At 41.1% G+C, this 19,174-nt stretch overlaps 1 protein-coding gene across 34 annotated transcripts in view; it reads right to left on the reverse strand.

The window, feature by feature from the left end:
* Positions 1-19,174, reverse strand: part of LOC110529554 (protein 4.1) — a 110,955-nt gene that overhangs the window by 89,309 nt on the left and 2,472 nt on the right. For 26 of the 34 annotated variants that reach the window (XR_016497653.1, XR_016497647.1, XR_016497645.1 and 23 more), the window contains exon 1: positions 12,172-12,383. The gene's annotated coding sequence lies outside the window, so the exon portion shown is untranslated. Of the gene's footprint in view, positions 1-12,171; positions 12,384-13,892; positions 14,635-15,206; positions 15,376-19,174 lie in introns of those variants that run through there. The other 8 variants (XM_090242809.1, XM_090242798.1, XM_090242794.1 and 5 more) reach the window with 3 other exon arrangements.

Raw genomic sequence — 19,174 nt, forward strand, 5'->3', positions numbered from 1 at the left:
ACAAAAGGACAATTTGTGATGTTTATGGGACATATTGGAGTGCCAACAGAAGAAGCTCGTCAAAGGTAAGGCATGATTTATATTTTTATTTCTGCGTTTTGTGTTGCGCCTGCAGGGTTGAAATGTTTTCTCTTTTGTTTACGAAGGTGCTATCCTCAGATAATAGCATTGTTTGCTTTCGCTGAAAAGCCTTTTTGAAATCTGACATGTTGGCTGGATTCACAACACGTGTAGCTTTAATTTGGTATCTTACAGGTGTGATTTCATGAAAGTTTGATTTTTATAGGAATTTGGCACTCTGCAATCTCTCTGGCTTTTGGCCAGGTGGGATGCGTCCCATATCCCAGAGAAGTTAGCTCAATACACAGAAGTATATATTTTTAAACCTGCATATTTAGCTAAAAGAAATCCAGGTTAGCAGGCAATATTAACCAGGTGAAATTGTGTCACTTCTCGTGTTCATTGCACGCAGAGCCCAGGTTGGGGCGAGGAGAGGGACGGAAGCTATACTGTTAACACGGGCAATACTAAAGTGCCTATAAGAACATCCGTCAAAGGTATATAAAATACAAATCGTATAGAGAGAAATAGTCCTATAATAACTACAACCTAAAACTTCTTACCTGGGAATATTGAAGACTCATGTTAAAAGGAACAACCAGCTTTCATATGTTCTCATGTTCTGAGCAAGGAACTTAAACGTTAGCTTTCTTACATGGCACATATTGCACTTTTACTTTCTTCTCCAACACTTTGTTTTTGCATTATTTATTAAAGCAAATTGAACATGTTTCATTGTTTATTTGAGGCTAACTTGATTTTATTGATGTATTATATTAAGTTCAAATAAGTTTTCATTCAGTAGATGTAATTGTCATTATTACAAATAAATAAAATGTTTTTTTTTTTTTATTATTTAAAAATAAATAGGGCCGGTTAAATCGGTATCGGCTTTTTTGGTCCTCCAATAATCGGTATCAGCGTTGAAAAATCATAATCGGTCGACCTCTAACGTGGACAGCAACCGCTTTCCAACGAGAGAAAAACTACATTTGTTATTTATTCGAAAATCTAATTTTTAGTAGTGTTGCACCATTGTTCTTATGTAATATAACCATATACAATTTCAGTAGCACGTCTTAGACTGATGGACTGCGCCATCCCCCCGGCCTCCACAACGGATCAGTCCACTCAGACAGGCGTCTTGTACGGCGATTTTGAGATACTGCTTGACTAAAGAAATCTCGGTCGACCAACAACCTATCGACCAAACAATTGACCAGATGATTAAATGGGGTCCGCCCTACCGAGGACAGGCACTTTTCACACGCTATGGGCTTCAGCACTCAGTGGTCCCATTCTGTGAGCTTGTGTAGCCTACCACTTCACTGCTGAGCCTTTGTTGCACCTAAACGTTTCTACTTCACAATAACAGTTGTTAGCTGAAGAGATCCATCGGCCAATTTCTTAGGCCACTATACCTATTTTGCCAATTGGACTGGACCCCTTAGCTACACGGAACCCTATTAATTCATCATGACTGGTCTATCGACGTAACCACACGAGGAGGCTGTAACACAATTCCTCCGTCGCAACGTCCCTAAGGCCCTTCTGCTAGCTTGCTAACTGTCTGAATCGCAGTATCTCCAGCCAGCCTAACTACTCACTGGACCCCTATGATCACTCGGCCTGGTTATTCTTTAAAAGTGCCTTCATCACCATCTTAAATAAGCATGCCCCATAAAAAAAAAAAAACATAGAACCGGGAACAGATATAGCCCTTGGTTCACTCCAGACCTGACTGCCCTTTACCAGCACAAAAACATCCTGTGGCGTACTGCATTAGCATCAAATAGCCCCCACGATATGCAACTTTTCAGGGAAGTTCAGGGAAGTTTGGAACCAATATACACAGGCAGTTAGGAAAGCTGAGGCTAGCTCTTTCAAAACAGAAATGTTCATCCTGTAGCACAAACGCAAAAAAGTTCTGGGACACTAAAGTCCATGGAGAATAAGAGCACCTCCCAGCTGCCCACTGCACTCACCACCAATAGATCCACTGTAATTGCGAATTTCAATAAGTATTTTTCTACAGCTGGTCATGTTTCCGACCTGGCTACCCCTACTCCGGTCAACAGCCCTGTACCCCCCCACAGCAACTCGCCCAAGCCTCCCCCACCCAAATCCAGATAGCTGATGTTCTGAAAGAGAGGCAAAATCTGGACCCTCTTTCTAAAAATTAGCCACCAAAATTGTTGCAACCCCTATTACTAGCCTGTTCAACCTCTCTTTCCTATCGTCTGATATTCCCAAAGATTGGAAAGGTGCTGCGATCATCCCCCTCTTCAAAGGGGGAGACACCCTAGACCCAAACTGCTACAGACCTATATCGATCCTACCCTGCCTTTCTAAGGTCCTCGAAAGCCAAGTCAACAAACAGATTACTGACCATTTCAAATCCCACCGTACCTTCTCCGCTATGAAAACTGGTTTCAGAGCTGGTCATGGGTGCACCTCAGCCACGCTCAAGGTCCTAAACTATATCATAACCGCCATCAATGAGAGACATTACTGTGCAGCCGTATTCGTCGACCTGGAAAAGGCTTTCGACACTGTAAATCACCACATTCTGATCGGCAGACAACTTGGTTTCTCAAATGACTGCCTCGCCTGGTGCACCAACTACTTCTCTGATAGAGTTCAGTGTGTCAAATCGGAGGGTCTGTTGTCCAGACCTCTGGCAGTCTATGGGGGTGCCACAGGGTTCAATTCTCTGGCTGACTCTTTTCTCTGTGTTGACCAGGGAACTCTAGCAGGGCAGAAATTTTACAAACTGACTTGTTGGAAACTTGGCATCCTATGACGTGCCACTGAGCTCTTCAGTGAGGACATTCTACTGCCAATGATTGCATGGCTGTGTGCTCGATTTTATACTCTCATTTGCAACGGGTGTGGCTGAACTAGTCAAATCCACTCATTTGAAGGGGTGTCCACAGAGGGGTTCAGAGGAGCATATAACAAGGAGGGATTGAAGAACACCTGTGCCCGAGCCTTCACTACTTGTGCAAATTCAAAAGCTGTATCACTCAACTAATGTTTCCCAACTTTGAAACCTACATCTAAAGACACAAATATTAATAAATCTTGCAGCAAAATCCCTTACCATAGGGCAAACGACTAGTGTATATCCACAACTAAAAATGCAACACAATTGGAACTCAACGTCCCAGGGGTGCTGTAAATTTGTAAAGAATGCAACTTTATTTTTTCTAAGACAAATGTGCCTAGATTCCAAGACAAGTATAATTTGATTCAAATTACCTCTGCCTTACTGACATGGAAAGCCCTTGCTGCAAAATTGGACTCCTGCAGATAATCTCTTTTTAACTATGTTTGGGAGGGTGCCAAGCCACAGGCATCCAATTAAGGGGAACATTTATTTTTCCCCCTGTGCTGTTTCAAAGCAGGACACTTGCTAGGAGATGGCAAACTCCCCCTTTCGTCAGTAATGAGCAGAAAATTGCATTTATTGTGCCATTCAAAGGGCTGGTAGTGCAGCTTCTGAGATAAGCTGCAACATGGTGGCTTACTAAGAGCGCAAGTAATTTCTGGTCACGGTTGAAGTTTGTTTAGCTCCATCTATGAACCCAACTTGTTGCAAACAAGTATAGTTGAGAGAATTGTATGGAGCTTTGAAGGTGACGGAATCAAAAGCCTTGTGTTGGATTGGAAAGGTAATGTTTGAAAAATGCTCAATATGAAACTGAGAATCAACAGAGTTGGTGTTGCACAGAGTTTGTAAACTTTATTTGTTGAGTGATTCCTTAAGAGCCTAAACCACTGACAATCCCTGTGGAAAAACAGTGGCCAAGGCAGGATGTCGGGAACACAGTACTCTAAAAGCGGGATGTTCCCATAACCCTTCCGAATGGTTAAGCAATCTCTCACAGTCCGCAGCAGAATTAGGAGACTGAGTGACATGTAGAGTGGTCTGTTCCAACAGGAAGCTCACCACAAGACCCAATGTTGGAGTAAATCCCCACCTCACTTTTGTCCAATCAGAATCTGAGGTACTTACCTGTAGTGACAGTATGAGTTTGACAATTCAGAGCTCTGGTATTTCTTTCTCTTTTGCAGCAATTTAGAATTGGCATATCAGTGTTTGATCTGACAGCTGGCAATGGTGCCAATATGGAGCATTTGAATGGTTAGTGAGATTACTCTGAGAAAGTAAAGTTGAAAGCCTGTTCAACAGGGGTCTTTGAGTACACAGGGGTCATACTGAATGCTACATTTAGCCTACAACACAGATAAATCCAAACACCACTAACAAGTGGGGGGGCAGGATCAGTGGAGAGGACTGCACACATGACTACACAATGTCCTTGATGGTAAAGTACACAGAAAAGGGAGCACGTTTACAGTCCTTCTGAGGTACTGAACAGAGGAAAGGGGACAGTTACCACCTCATACCATCTTGATGCAACTTGAAAGAAACTCATGCTCTTCGCCTGAGGTAGTCTAACAAACACCCTATGCTGTAGCTTCACGCTCACCCTCCCATACACTACAGAGACGTTTCAACCTCTTAAAGCTAATGGACCATGAGCTAAGTGTTAACCCACAGTCACAGGCTAAATCCTATAGAGCATGATTCCAGTTAAAATTTCTATATACTCAAAGACATACAGTAACAGTCAAAAGTTGACACCAACTCATTCAAGGATCTTCCTGTATTTTTACAATTTTCTACATTGTAGAATCATAGTGAAGACAAAACTACCAAATCATGTCGTAAAAAACAACAACTATTGAATCAAAGTAGCCACCCTTTGCCTTGACAGCTTTGCACACACTTGGCATTCTCTCAACCAGCTTCAGTCACCTGGAATGCATTTCAATTAAAAAGGTGTGACTTGTTAAAAGTTAATTTATGGAATTTATTTCCTTCTTAATGCATTTGAGCCAATCAGTTCTGTTGTGACAAGGTAGGGTTGGTATACCGAAGACAGCCCTATTCAGTAAAAGGCCAAGTCCATATTAAGGCAAAAACAGCACAAATCAGCAAAGAGAAATAACAGTCCATTACTTTAAGACATGAGGGTCAGTTAATCCGGAACACTTCAAGAAGTGCAGTCGCAAAAACCATCAACCACTATGATGAAACTGGCTCTCATGAGGACCGCAACAGGAAAGGAAAACCCAGAGTTACCTCTGATGCAAAGGATAACTAGAAAGATTGTCTACAGCCCAAGTAATTGTTTCTGGCCCCCTCTCAGTTAGGGGGAGTGATGAGCTCTACAGCAGAGTCTCACAACTCAATTGCTGGTTGAAAACGGTTCTGACCCTCCCAAAAGACAGAATTTGTAGATAAGTGGCCTTCTTTCTGGGACTCACCCACAAACAGGACCAAGCCTGGACTGCTAAGGAGTGACAGACTCAATCCTAGCTGGAGGGGTGTTGTCATCTCATATAAGAACATAGACAGGGCTCTAACGCCTCTATTATTATTTGACCCTGCTGGTCATCCATGAACATCTTGGCCATGTTCTGTTATAATCACCACCCAGCACAGCCAGAAGAGGACTGGCCACCCCTCAACCTGGTTCCTCTAGGTTTCTTCCTAGGTGCTGGCCTTCCTAGGGAGTTTTTCCTAGCCACTGTGCTTCTACACCTGCATTGCTTGCTGTTTGGGGTTTTAGGCTGGATATCTGTACAGCACTTTGTGACATCAGCTGATGTAAGGGCTTTAGAAATCAATTTGATTTAGCGCCACAATGAGATTGCCAGCTTAGTGAAGTCTGCCACAAGCACAGTGTAGTCAGCTCAGCTATCCCCATTGACAGTGTGTATCAATTAAAATAAATAAAAGCCTGCGTTTTCATCATGAAATCTATGCAGCCTACTCAACCACTTCTTATAGCTACTGTTTACAGGCCTCCTGGGCCATATACAGCGTTGCTCACCGAGTTCCCATCGGACCTTGTAGTCATGGCAAATATTTCACTTTTTGGTGACTTCAATATTCACATGGAAAAGTCCAGACCCACTCCAAAAATGATTTGGAGCCATCATCAACTCAGTGGGTTTTGTCCTACATGTCTCTGGACCAACCTCACTGCCACAATCATACTCTGGACCTAGTTGTGTCCTGTGGAATAAATATTGTGGATCTTAATGTTTTTCCTCAATCCTGGACTAATCGTAGCACGATTTTATGTTTGCAACCAAGTCTGCCCAGATCCCAACCCAGGATCATCAAATGCCGTGCTACAAATTTTGGGACAACCAAAAGATTATTTGATGCCCTTCCAGACTCCCCCAATCTATCCAAGGACATTGGAGTACATACATTTTTTTATAATAAATATAGGTTAACCATCTAACTGAGGAACTTAATTTAACCATGTGTGATACCCTAGATGCAGTCGCACCCCTAAAAACAAAAAAACATTTGTCATAAGAAACTAGCTCCCTGGTATACAGAAAATACCCGAGCCCTGAAGCAAGCTTGCAGAAAATTGGAACGGAAATGGGGCTACACCAAACTGGAAGTATTTTCCTACTAGCTTGGAAAGACAGTACTGTGAAGTATTGAAGAGCCCTCACTGCTGCTCGATCATCCTATTTTTACAACCTAATTGAGGAGAATAAGAACAATCCAAAATGTATGTTTGATACTGTCACAAAGCTAACTAAAAAGCATTCCCCAAGAAAGGATGGCTTTCACTTCAGCAGTGATAAATTCATGAACTTATTTGATGAAAAGATAATGATTATTAGAAAGCAAATTACAGACTCCTCTTTAAATCTGCATATTTCTTTAAAGCTCAGTTGTCCTGAGTCTGCACAACACTGCCAGGTCCTAGGATAAAGGGAGACACGCAAGTTGTTTAATCCTATATCTCTTGACATATTCATGAAAATAGTAATGGCCTCTAATCCTTCAAGCTGCATACTGGACCCTATTCCAACTAAACTACTGAAAGAGCTGCTTCCTGTGCTTGGCCCTACTATGTTGAACATAATAAATGGCTCCCTATCCACGAGCTGTGTTCCAAACTCACTAAAAGTATCAGTAATAAAGCCTCTTAAAAAATCCAAATCTTGACCAAGATGATTATTTTTTTAAATGCTGGCCTATATCGAATCTCCCATTCCTCAATGCCTTCCTGACTACAAATAATGTACACAAAACGCTCCAGTCTGGTTTTAGACTCCATCATAGCACTGAGACGTACGACCTTCGTGAGTGCAATTACCTTTTAACGGCGTCAGACGAAGGCTCTGCATCTGTCCTCGTGCTCCTAGACCTTAGTGCTGCTTTTGATACCATTAACAAACCCAAATTGGTCTACACAGAAAGGTTCTGACCTGGTTTAGATCTTATCTGTCAGAAAGATATGAGTTTGTTTCTGAATGGTTTGTCCTCTGACAAATCAACTGTAAATTTCAGTGTTCCTCAACGTTCCATTTTAGGACTTCTATTGTTTACACTATACATCTCTTGGTGACATCATTCGGAAATAATGTTAACTTTCACTGCTATGTGGACAACACACAACTGAACATTTTGATGAAACGTGGTGAAGCATCACAATTGCCTTTCCTGGAAGCCTGTGTTTCAGACATAAGGAAGAGGATGGCGGCATTTTGTCACTTCTAGATTAGACTACTGCAATGCTCTACACTCTGGCTACCCGGTTAAAGCACAAATAAACATCAGTTAATGCTCAACATGGCTGCTAGAATCCTGACTAGAACAACAAAAAAAAAACATGTGATCACATTACTCCAGTGGTAGCCTCTACACTGGCTTCCTGTTAACTTCTTTGGGACAGGGGGTGGTATTTTGACGTCCGGATGAAAAGCGTGCCCAAAGTAGACTACCTACTACTCAGGCGCAGACGCTAGGATATGCATATAATTGGTAGATTTGGATTTTCAAAAAATTTTAAAATGTCTGAGTATAACAGAACTGAAATTGTCCCAGAGGACAAATCCCCCCCCCCCCCCTCAAAAAAAAGTCATCCTACCACTGATTTCAATGGCTGGCACTTTTATAATAGGGCAAAATCATGCCCGATTGCAGTTCCTGGGGCTTCCACTAGATGTCAAGTCTTTAGAAAGAGTTTCAGGCTGGTTTTTGGAAAAATGAGCCAGAAATTGTAGTTTTTCTAGGTGGCTCCCATTTTGGCTGCAGTGTTTCCAAGTGCATGAATGAGAGCGCATTCTTTAGTATTTTTCTCCGGTAAAGACAAAGATTCTACGTCTTAAATGTTATTGTTTATTTGCGTATTAGGGTACCTAAGGTTTGATTATAAACATTGATTTACTTGTTTGGATAAGTTTATTGGTGACGTTTGGGATTTATTTTGTATACATTTTAGAGGATGGAAACCGAGTGGATCATTGACTGAAGCGTGCCAGCTAAACTGAGTGTTAATGGTTTATTGTACAAACGGACCATGTGTGATATAACGGGGACCTTTTGGAGTGCCAACAGAAGAAGATCTTCAATGGTAAGGCATATAATACATCGCTATTTCTGACTTGTGTCGCAACTCCCTGGTTGAAAATGCTTTGTTATGCATGTGTGTGCTGGGCGCTGTCCAGTTGCAACTGTTATAACGGCTATAAAACCCTGACCTGTTCAATGAACGTGCTACCTTGTCCCAGATCTGCTGTTTTCAACTCTCTACCGCACCTGCCGTCTCTAACTCTGAACGCTCGGCTATGAAAAGCCAACTGACATTTACTCCAGAGGTGCTGACCTGTTGCACCCTCTACAACCACTGATTATTATTATCGAACCCTGCTGGTCATCTATGAACATTTGAACATCTCAACCTGGCCACACCTCAGAGCCTGGTTCCTTAAGGTTTCTTCCTAGGTTCCTGCCTTTCTAGGAGGTTTTGGGCTTCTACATCTGCATTGTTTGCCATTTGGGGTTTTAGGCTAGGTTTCCGTATAGCACTTTGTGACATCGGCTGATGTAAATAGAGCTTTATAAATAAATGTGATTGATTGATAAGTTAGTGTTACCAGCCTCAGAAATTTCAGCCCAAACAACTTCTACAGAGTTCAAGTAACACACATCTCAACTGTTCAGAGGAGATTGCGTGAGTCAGGCCTTCATGGTCAAATTGCTGCAAAGAAACCACTTCTAAAGGACACCATTAAGAAGAAGAAACTTGCTTGGGCCAAGAAAAACTAGCAATGGACATTAGACCAGTGGAAATCTGTCCTTTGATCTGATGAGTCCAAATTTGAAATTTTTGGTTCCAACCAATGAGTCTTTGTGAGACGCAGAGTAGGTGAACGGATGATCTCCGCATGTGTGGTTCCTCTGTGAAGCATTGAGGTGGTGGTGTGATGGTGCTTTGCTGGTGACACGGTCTGTGATTTATTTAGAACTCAAGGCACACTTAACCAGCATGGCTACCACAGCAATACGCCATCCCATCTGGTTTGCGCATAGTGGGACTATCATTTGATTTTCAACAGGACAATAATCCAAAACACACCTCCGGGCTGTGTAAGGGCTATTTGACCAAGGAGAGTGACGAGTGTTGCATCAAATGACCTGGCCTGCACAATCACCCGAGCTCAACTCAATTGAGATGGTTTGGACCGCAGAGTAAAGGACAAGCAGCCAACAAGTGCTCTACATGTGTGTGAACTTCTTCAAGACTGTTGGAAAAGCATTCCTCATGAAGCTGGTTGAGAAAATGCAAAGCTGTCAAGGCAAAGGGTGGTTACTTTGAACACTTTTGGTTACTATATGATTCCTTGTGTTATTTCATAGTTTTGAGGTCTTCACTATTATTCTACAATGTAGAAAATAATTTAAAAAAATAAACCCTTGAATGAGTAGGTGTGTCCAAACTTTTGACTGGTACAGTATGTCAAAGAAAGAAATCTTGAAGCTGCAGGAGCATTGGCATCAATTCCCTACGACAAATACATAATTTGGTGGGTGCTTATAGTTGTCATATTTCACACATGTACAAGTGTGTATTCATGTGTGAATTGGAAATGTGCTTTGTGCATATCCTAACTCTTCCTGAGTCACCCGCGGAGAGTGGGGTCACAGCCAGGGTCAACCATTATAACCCTAATTGCTCCAGGATCACAGTTTAAGTGCCTTGCTCAAGGGCACATAATATGTTACCCTTGTCAGCTCTGGGATTCAAACTGGAGCCCAAGATACCTCAAGCAAGTCTGTATTTCTCCTAGATTGTGTCCGGTATGGCCCAAAAGCCTCAAACAAAAACCAGAATTTGTTGTACCATAACTACCCATTGAAAGGTTTAACAATTAATTGTGCCATGAAGACCGTTTTCAACTCTGTGCCACGGGAACATGGCATTCTTCTAGTAAGTTAACTAGTCTATCCCTGCTGGTTAATTAAAAGATCATTCTAGACTTATTTACTAATAAAGCTCATTAAAACTCAAATAGTTGACTATTGAACAATTTAACCAGGGAACCCACCTACACTCAATATGCCAACTACCAAACCTATGGCCCTCTCTGACATTGCATCAGCAGCTTCACACAATAACTCACTGTCCAGTGTACTGCCATGCTACCCACCTTCTAATTACGAGATTAGCAACCCCAAACAATTAACCAGGTCTCATTAGGCCATCTGACACAACAAGCCACAATGAGGCACTGTGTTCACTTTCATCCTTTCAAACAAATGACCTTGCAAGTAATTTGCAGGCGGAAGTATTGACAAGTCATGAAGCATGACTTAACATTGCATCTCATCATAAATATCTCAAGAGTATACTGTAACTGATGTTTAGGCCCAATGCTTGCTGGCATTATAGAGCACAATTTAACATCAAACACTCTCCTCCTGCAAAGACGCAAAGTTTAATGTGTGCGAGTGAGAGAGCAATGTAACAATTGCTATACACAATGTAACACATGGACATTTTAGAAAGCATAGCGTTTGTAATCAGCTAACTTCGCTAGCTTTCTGCCTTGCAAGTGAAATCAAACAAACACTGTGGCAGTGGGTCGCTGACCGTACATGCCGTTTCTGCAATCATGACTACTTTCGAAATATTCTATGAGGATTTGAGGGAGTCACTAAAGAAATCCAAGTCACGAATTGATAACCTGTTTATTCAATGCGCTATGTCTAACAACTCCAACTTTTAAACCGATTGTAGTTAATGTTGGCTAACTAGCAACAATTATATACAATCTCATAAATTATTGATGTAACAAGTGCAGTATCCGCTCGTGAGTTGTGCTGCTAACATTGGCACTCTTGCTTTAAGTATTCTCTGCGAGCTATATAGTTGGTATAATTTACTCCACTGAAATTTAACCTAGCAAACCAAAATATAGCTGGGCATATCCTGAAACACATAGTGAAATCGACAATTATTAACGTCAGCTAGAGAAACTTGCAGGAGTTTCCAACACAAGGTAACGGGGGCGGGCGCAACCAATGCACAGATGGTTTTACAAAATTATTGTGGATTAGCGACCCCTTGTTTACATAGTTACGGCACGAATGATACACTAGTCAAATTTAGCGAGCAAGCGGTATTTTGTAAATTGTTTGGTAGCACTTGAGAGAACCAAGTAGCTAATTGACAGTCATTGATTTTAAAATTAGCCAGCTAACTAAGCTGAACCAGTATCTCTGCCTGATAACTCTAACGCCCAGAAAGAAAGCTCTGATTCAAACTCCAATTCACCAGTTCGGCACGCGTTATAGTGTCAAAATACCTTTGTTGATCAGCCAATATGGAGTTTCGCTGAGCAACTACTGGTATCATCATTTACACTCGTTACGGTCGGTAATTAACATCCAAAAAAGGTGTCTATAACGTTAAACATTATCAAGCAACCAAGAAAAAAAGGCCTATTTTGCAAGGAACAGTTGGGGATGCTCCAATACTTTAAAAAAAATATTTAAAAAAGTTTGTTTATTAACTGCATGGCTTGCTAGCTTACCAGTTAACTAGTTACAAGCGAAAACAATTTTGAAATGTTTGATAACGTTACCACATAGCATTGCTAACTATCTAGCAGGCTACAATCATGTAAGTAGCGTTTTAAAATAACTGATTTGTTTACCTCACTTATCGTTCTACCAATTGTGTGCAAATTAGGTAGCACCATAACGTTACATCAACTTACCTGATGCAGTTCAGATGAAATAAGAAAAGCTTTTACAACGTGGTCTCGTGAAAATGTGCTCTGATAAACCTAAAATTGAAATTCCCAGACCAAAATCTGTCTGAGAAAATCAAACTGTCGATAATACACTAACTCCCCCCAGTAAAAAAAAAATACATGTGCCTCTCCAATTTAATTGGCTTGGGCATTTCACAAGTATCAGATACTGCATTGTGATTGATTCCTCCACCAGTCTGTAAATGTCGGCGTTTTCTATTGGTGGCCTAAAATTATTTGCATGTTGTGTTGGGGTGGTGAAGTGGCTCCCACTACTGAAAATATATTGTAATTGAAATTATTTTCCATTTACAGTAGTATCCAATGATAATTGGTTGAAATATTGCCTTTAAGTTTCTTTTGGAAATCAATTTGGAGCATAAACAACACAGGATCATTTTTATCTGAACAGACTAAACATATATTTTTTAAATAGGCCCAATTTAGTATCACAGAGTAATGTGTTCCCAGTTCAACAACAGCAGCATCAGATGACTACCAGACAAAAGTCTGAACACACCCACTGATTCAAGGGTTTTTCTTTATTTTTGCTATTTTCTACATTGTGGAATAATAGTTTGGACATCCAAACTATGAAATAACACATATGGAATCATGTAGTAACCAAAAAAGTGTTAAACAAATCAAAATCTATTTTATATTTGAGATTCTTCAAAGTAGCCACCCTTTGCCTTGATGACAGCTTTGCGCACTCTTGGTTCTCTTAACCAGCTTCATGAGGTAGTCACCTGGAATGCATTTCAATTAACAGGTGTGCCTTGTTAAAAGTTAATGCGTTTTAGCCAATCAGTTGTGTTGTGACAAGGTAGGGTTGGAGAATGCCAAGAGTGTGCAAAGCTTTCATTAGGGCAAAGTGTGGCTATTTGAACAATCTCAAATATAAAATATATTTTGATTTGTTGAACACTTTTTTGGTTACTACATGATTCCATATGTGTTATTTCATAGTTTTGATGTCTTCTACTATTCTACAATGTACAACATAGTACAAATAAAGAAAAACCCTTGAATGAGTAGGTGTGTCCAAACTTTTGACTGGTATTGTATATCAACAGCTTTACTTGGCAAAACAAATAAAGAATGGACCACCTTGCTGCAGGGTAGTGCAGCAGCACACACAAAACAATCATTAGCACTTTCACTTGCCATCAAATATCCATTACAGAGCAGATATTCGGTTGTGGGCACTGAGGATCAATAGATACCATTAAAGTCTAGGAGGTTGAGGGTTCATTATTAATGCAATGATTGCCTCTTATTGTATGTTTGTAGCGAAATGGATCAATGGCCTTGTCTTTGTTTATAACCTTGACATGCTAGTACTTACTGCACAAGGTACATTAAGTTACTTACTAGTACATTGCTACTGTGTTGTACCAAATAACAGGACTGTGCTCTTGAGGTCTAAAAAGACACTCACAACACTGTCATGTGATAGGGTCATATGTCAAAAGGCCTGCATCTTAAACATCAAACCATGATGAAACCAAAACCAACATCTTAATTTCAGCCAACCAAATAATACATAAAATAGACGGAGGAATCACATTTTAAATATGCATTTTGTCAGAAGGTTTTGAAAGGTAAATATCAAATAGGATTAAAGCACAAATGTAAAACAAGTCTTTCTTTACACATAAAAGTAAAAGTAACATCCAACTCACCAGTAGAAGATGATCATAATCACAGTTGAGAGGCACATCCACCGATTCATTCCAAGTGATCCATGTGCAAAATAAAAGCAAAGGGAGAATTAGGCCTATAATTAATTTTCATTTTCAAGTTTCATATGCTTTCAGAGGTTGTGCAACATAAGATCACACCCATATACTGTAGACTTTAAAATGAGATGTAAGAAATTATGTACCTCAATAGTGTTTTTCCTGTTTAAACCACAAATAATCAATTACAGATTACAGACATATATCCTAGTTCCAGTTGATTAGCATGATATGTGCTGTGATACTACCAGGGAATCAAACTGTCCTCTGTTACCCCCCCAGGATTGTTGTTTCTAATCAAATCCCAAAACATGGTGACAGATTTACCCCAAGGGATTAGTTAGAAGAATTATCACAATCCACCAACTGGCCCGTAGATATAAAATGCATTTAAAAAAAACGAGTGTATTAAAAGATACCCTAGCTGCTTACTCTTTGACGGCAAAGAGGTTGCTCTAGGTTAATAACATCACCAACGGTAGAAGAGCTAGGTCAGATTCGCCTTCGATGCGGCAAATTCCAGTACATCTAGGTCTCCTTACTGCTGACCAATGAGGAGGGCTAGTGTTAAAGGAAACAGTGGATTAAGAGGGAGAGAGAAAATACTTGGAGCAGTGACTCTCACTCTGTGTGCACGTAAATCCTGTTGATGCTATCTTGGGGCAGAGTCTTGAACACAGCCAGCCTGGTTAAAAAGATAACTTTATAAGGAAGTGTGTTTGACTGATGATTGAGTTGACAGCAACTGCTCTCTTCATGACGTTTTCATGCAATAGCCTCTCTGTAATGTCATAAATGGATTCCATGATGCAGGATGACTTTGCGGTGGTACAGGTGCCTGACAGTGGAGCCAATTGAATGTCTCAAATGCCATGAATTGTAATCCTCCACTTTATAATCTGTTTTATGACTGCACGCATACATGCCTTTAATGACTGACATTCAGTACATACCACAATCAATTAAACACCTTTGAGATGATTATGTACATTTCAAGAATATTTCAGTGTAAGAAGAGGTTTTTTGATTTTTGTGAAACACACACACAGCTACAATTTACATGTAAAACATCTTAATATGGTGGTTCTATGAATGATAGCTGTTGTATAACATTGCACCCCAATTTTCATTATTCTATTTACTATGAAAAATTAATCAACAAAACATGCTCTGTAACCAGAGCCTATGTTCCTGTGGTACACATATCCTGGATGAAGGAACTGTGAGCAAATATAGGCGTTTCAGATTCTCACTCACCTCAGAGATTGTGTACTTAAATTCATATAGGCACCAAGAGATAAGATGGGGAGATAGACTCTCCAGGCTTTCACCTGTCTGCTTCTGTTCGGTTAAAGAACGAGTCGCCAAACTGGTCCTGCTATTACACCTGTTCCCTTTTTGTGATAGCAGGTATCTCCCCCACAATCTGAAACCAAATCCAGTGGTGTAGTCACAAAACACAAACAAAGGCGTTAACGGTAGAGAGAAGAACATACATGAGTCTTTTTTTCAAGGCATTGTTTGTTCCGCAAACAATACAGGTGTTACCTGGGGAGAGGATGGTGAACAAGGAAGAATTATCGTGGTGTACTTTTAAAAGATTGTATGGAAAGGTAACATTAATTAAACTTTTTTAATGTAATATTTCAATACTGTATAAGCTCAATGTTGCATAATGACAAACTGCTGGCTTGTTTAGAGATCTGCCCTTCACTTCAACGTGTGTGACTTCTGTCTTTATTACAGGAGGGTGTATATTATGTATTGATTTAATCAGTCTTTTCCTGACAGTTATTTAAATACATGAAGAAAGGCGACATACAGGTATAAAAACTCTATTCTATCTAGTTTGTGTCTCGTTTGTTCTAGGACTGGGTTGGGGTTGTACACTAGGCCATCTACACAGCATGTGTGCGTTACCATGTCCTGAGGTCTTCTGTTACAATAATGGGTGTGGCCTAGTCTAATTGAGGTTAACAGGGCATATACTGATATTCTATCACCACCTGCTGCTGGCTATTTGTTTTCAGGAAGTAACAGTGCTCAGGCACAGAAAAGTGATTGACAACTTTCAAAATTTAGTGAGAAATTAGTGCTCTGAATTTAGCTGAAGGAAAATTATTATCTTGTCTACCTTGTCTATACCTTGTCTATACAATATTGTAATCACCTCACACCATTGTCATTTAGCTATTGTATCAGTTAACAGAAACACTGTGTTTCAATAACAGTGTCAAAGCACAGTGAAGGTTAACGCTTGATCATGAATCAGTTCCATTAAATTACACATCAGAGTCATTGGATGAAGGCGTCTTTTGTATGGGTTTTTGTTCAGATCCCTGCTGCTCGGTCTGAACATTAACACGCATCTCTTGCAGTACGGATTTGGACGCTTAAGGTCCTAATCTTTCATATCAGAGAGAAATAATTTCCAAAAAACTAAACGTTAATTTGACACACACATTTATAGGGTTGATGTTCCCACGAGGCCATATCGCCATGTTACAGTATGTGTTTACAGAAGACAGAAGGACCACCTGTTATTCCATGCCCCCTGAAAACATGTAATGTATGTAATGGACGAAGGCTGCCAAAAAACGTGTCAATGAAAAAAAATCTCTGGTTCAAAATTGATAAAAACCGGTTAAAACTACTGTTATATATATACAGTGCCTTGCGAAAGTATTCGGCCCCCTTGAACTTTGCGACCTTTTGCCACATTTCAGGCTTCAAACATAAAGATATAAAACTGTATTTTTTTGTGAAGAATCAACAACAAGTGGGACACAATCATGAAGTGGAACGACATTTATTGGATATTTCAAACTTCTTTAACAAATGAAAAAACTGAAAAATTGGGCGTGCAAAATTATTCAGCCCCTTTACTCTCAGTGCAGCAAACTCTCTCCAGAAGTTCAGTGAGGATCTCTGAATGATCCAATGTTGACCTAAATGACTAATGATGATAAATACAATCCACCTGTGTGTAATCAAGTCTCCGTATAAATGCACCTGCACTGTGATAGTCTCAGAGGTCCGTTAAAAGCGCAGAGAGCATCATGAAGAACAAGGAACACACCAGGCAGGTCCGAGATACTGTTGTGAAGAAGTTTAAAACCGGATTTGGATACAAAAAGATTTCCCAAGCTTTAAACATCCCAAGGAGCACTGCGCAAGCGATAATATTGAAATGGAAGGAGTATCAGACCACTGCAAATCTACCAAGACCTGGCCGTCCCTCTAAACTTTCAGCTCATACAAGGAGAAGACTGATCAGAGATGCAGCCAAGAGGCCCATGATCACTCTGGATGAACTGCAGAGATCTACAGCTGAGGTGGGAGACTCTGTCCATAGGACAACAATCAGTCGTATATTGCACAAATCTGGCCTTTATGGAAGAGTGGCAAGAAGAAAGCCATTTCTTAAAGATATCCATAAAAAGTGTTGTTTAAAGTTTGCCACAAGCCACCTGGGAAACACACCAAACATGTGCAAGAAGGTGCTCTGGTCAGATGAAACCAAAATGGATTTTTTTGGCAACAATGCAAAACGTTATGTTTGGCGTAAAAGCAACACAACTTATCACCGTGAACACACCATCCCCACTGTCAAACATGGTGGTGGCAGCATCATGGTTTGGGCCTGCTTTTCTTCAGCAGGGACAGGGAAGATTGTTAAAATTGATGGGAAGATGGATGGAGCCAAATACAGGACCATCCTGGAAGAAAACCTGATGGAGTCTGCAAAAGACCTGAGACTGGGACGGAGATTAGTCTTCCAACAAGACAATGATCCAAAGCAAAATCTACAATGGAATGGTTCAAAAATAAACATATCCAGGTGTTAGAATGGCCAAGTCAAAGTCCAGACCTGAATCCAATCGAGAATCTGTGGAAAGAACTGAAAACTGCTGTTCACAAATGCTCTCCATCCAACCTCACTGAGCTCGAGCTGTTTTGCAGGAGGAATGGGAAAAAATGTCAGTCTCTCGATGTGCAAAACTGATAGAGACATACCCCAAGCGACTTACAGCTGTAATCGCAGCAAAAGGTGGCGCTACAAAGTATTAACTTAAGGGGGCTGAATAATTTTGCACGCCCAATTTTTCAGTTTTTGATTTGTTAAAAAAGTTTGAAATATCCAATAAATGTCGTTCCACTTCATGATTGTGTCCCACTTGTTGTTGATTCTTCACAAAAAAATACAGTTTTATATCTTTATGTTTGAAGCCTGAAATGTGGCAAAAGGTCGTAAAGTTCAAGGGGGCCGAATACTTTCGCAAGGCACTGTATATATTGCTCAAAAAAATAAAGGGAACTGGCTGACGTTTTGGTCACTTTTGAATGCTGGCGGTGCTTTCACTCTAGTGGTAGCATGAGACGGAGTCTACAACCCACACAAGTGGCTTAGGTAGTGCAGCTCATCCAGGATGGCACATCAATGCGAGCTGTGGCAAGAAGGTTTGCTGTGTCTGTCAGCGTAGTGTCCAGAGCATGGAGGCGCTACCAGGAGACAGGCCAGTACATCAGGAGACGTGGAGGAGGCCGTAGGAGGACAACAACCCAGCAGCAGGACCGCTACCTCCGCCTTTGTGCAAGGAGGAGCAGGAGGAGCACTGCCAGAGCCCTGCAAAATGACCTCCAGCAGGCCACAAATATGCATGTGTCTGCTCAAACGGTCAGAAACAGACTCCATTAGGGTGGTATGAGTGCCCGACATCCACAGGTGGGGGTTGTGCTTACAGCCCAACACCGTGCAGGACGTTTGGCATTTGCCAGAGAACACCAAGATTGGCAAATTCGCCACTGGCGCCCTGTGCTCTTCACAGATGAAAGCAGGTTCACACTGAGCACGTGACAGAGTCTGGAGACGCCGTGGAGAACGTTCTGCTGCCTGCAATATCCTCCAGCATGACCGGTTTGGCGGTGGGTCAGTCATGGTGTGGGGTGGCATTTCTTTGGGGGGCCGCACAGCTCTCCATGTGCTCTTCTCAGACCCCTTGTGAGACCATATCCTGTTGCGGTTGGCCGTGGGTTCCTCCTAATGCAAGACAATGCTAGACCTCATGTGGCTGGAGTGTGTCAGCAGTTCCTGCAAGAGGAAGGCATTGATGCTATGGACTAGCCCGCCCGTTCCCCAGACCTGAATCCAATTGAGCACATTTGGGACATCATGTCTCGCTCCATCCACCAACGCCATGTTGCACCACAGACTGTCCAGGTGT

The sequence above is a fragment of the Oncorhynchus mykiss genome, chromosome 8, assembly GCF_057628025.1.
Source record: "Oncorhynchus mykiss isolate SJ-2025 chromosome 8, ASM5762802v1, whole genome shotgun sequence".
Classification (NCBI taxonomy): Eukaryota; Metazoa; Chordata; class Actinopteri; order Salmoniformes; family Salmonidae; genus Oncorhynchus; species Oncorhynchus mykiss.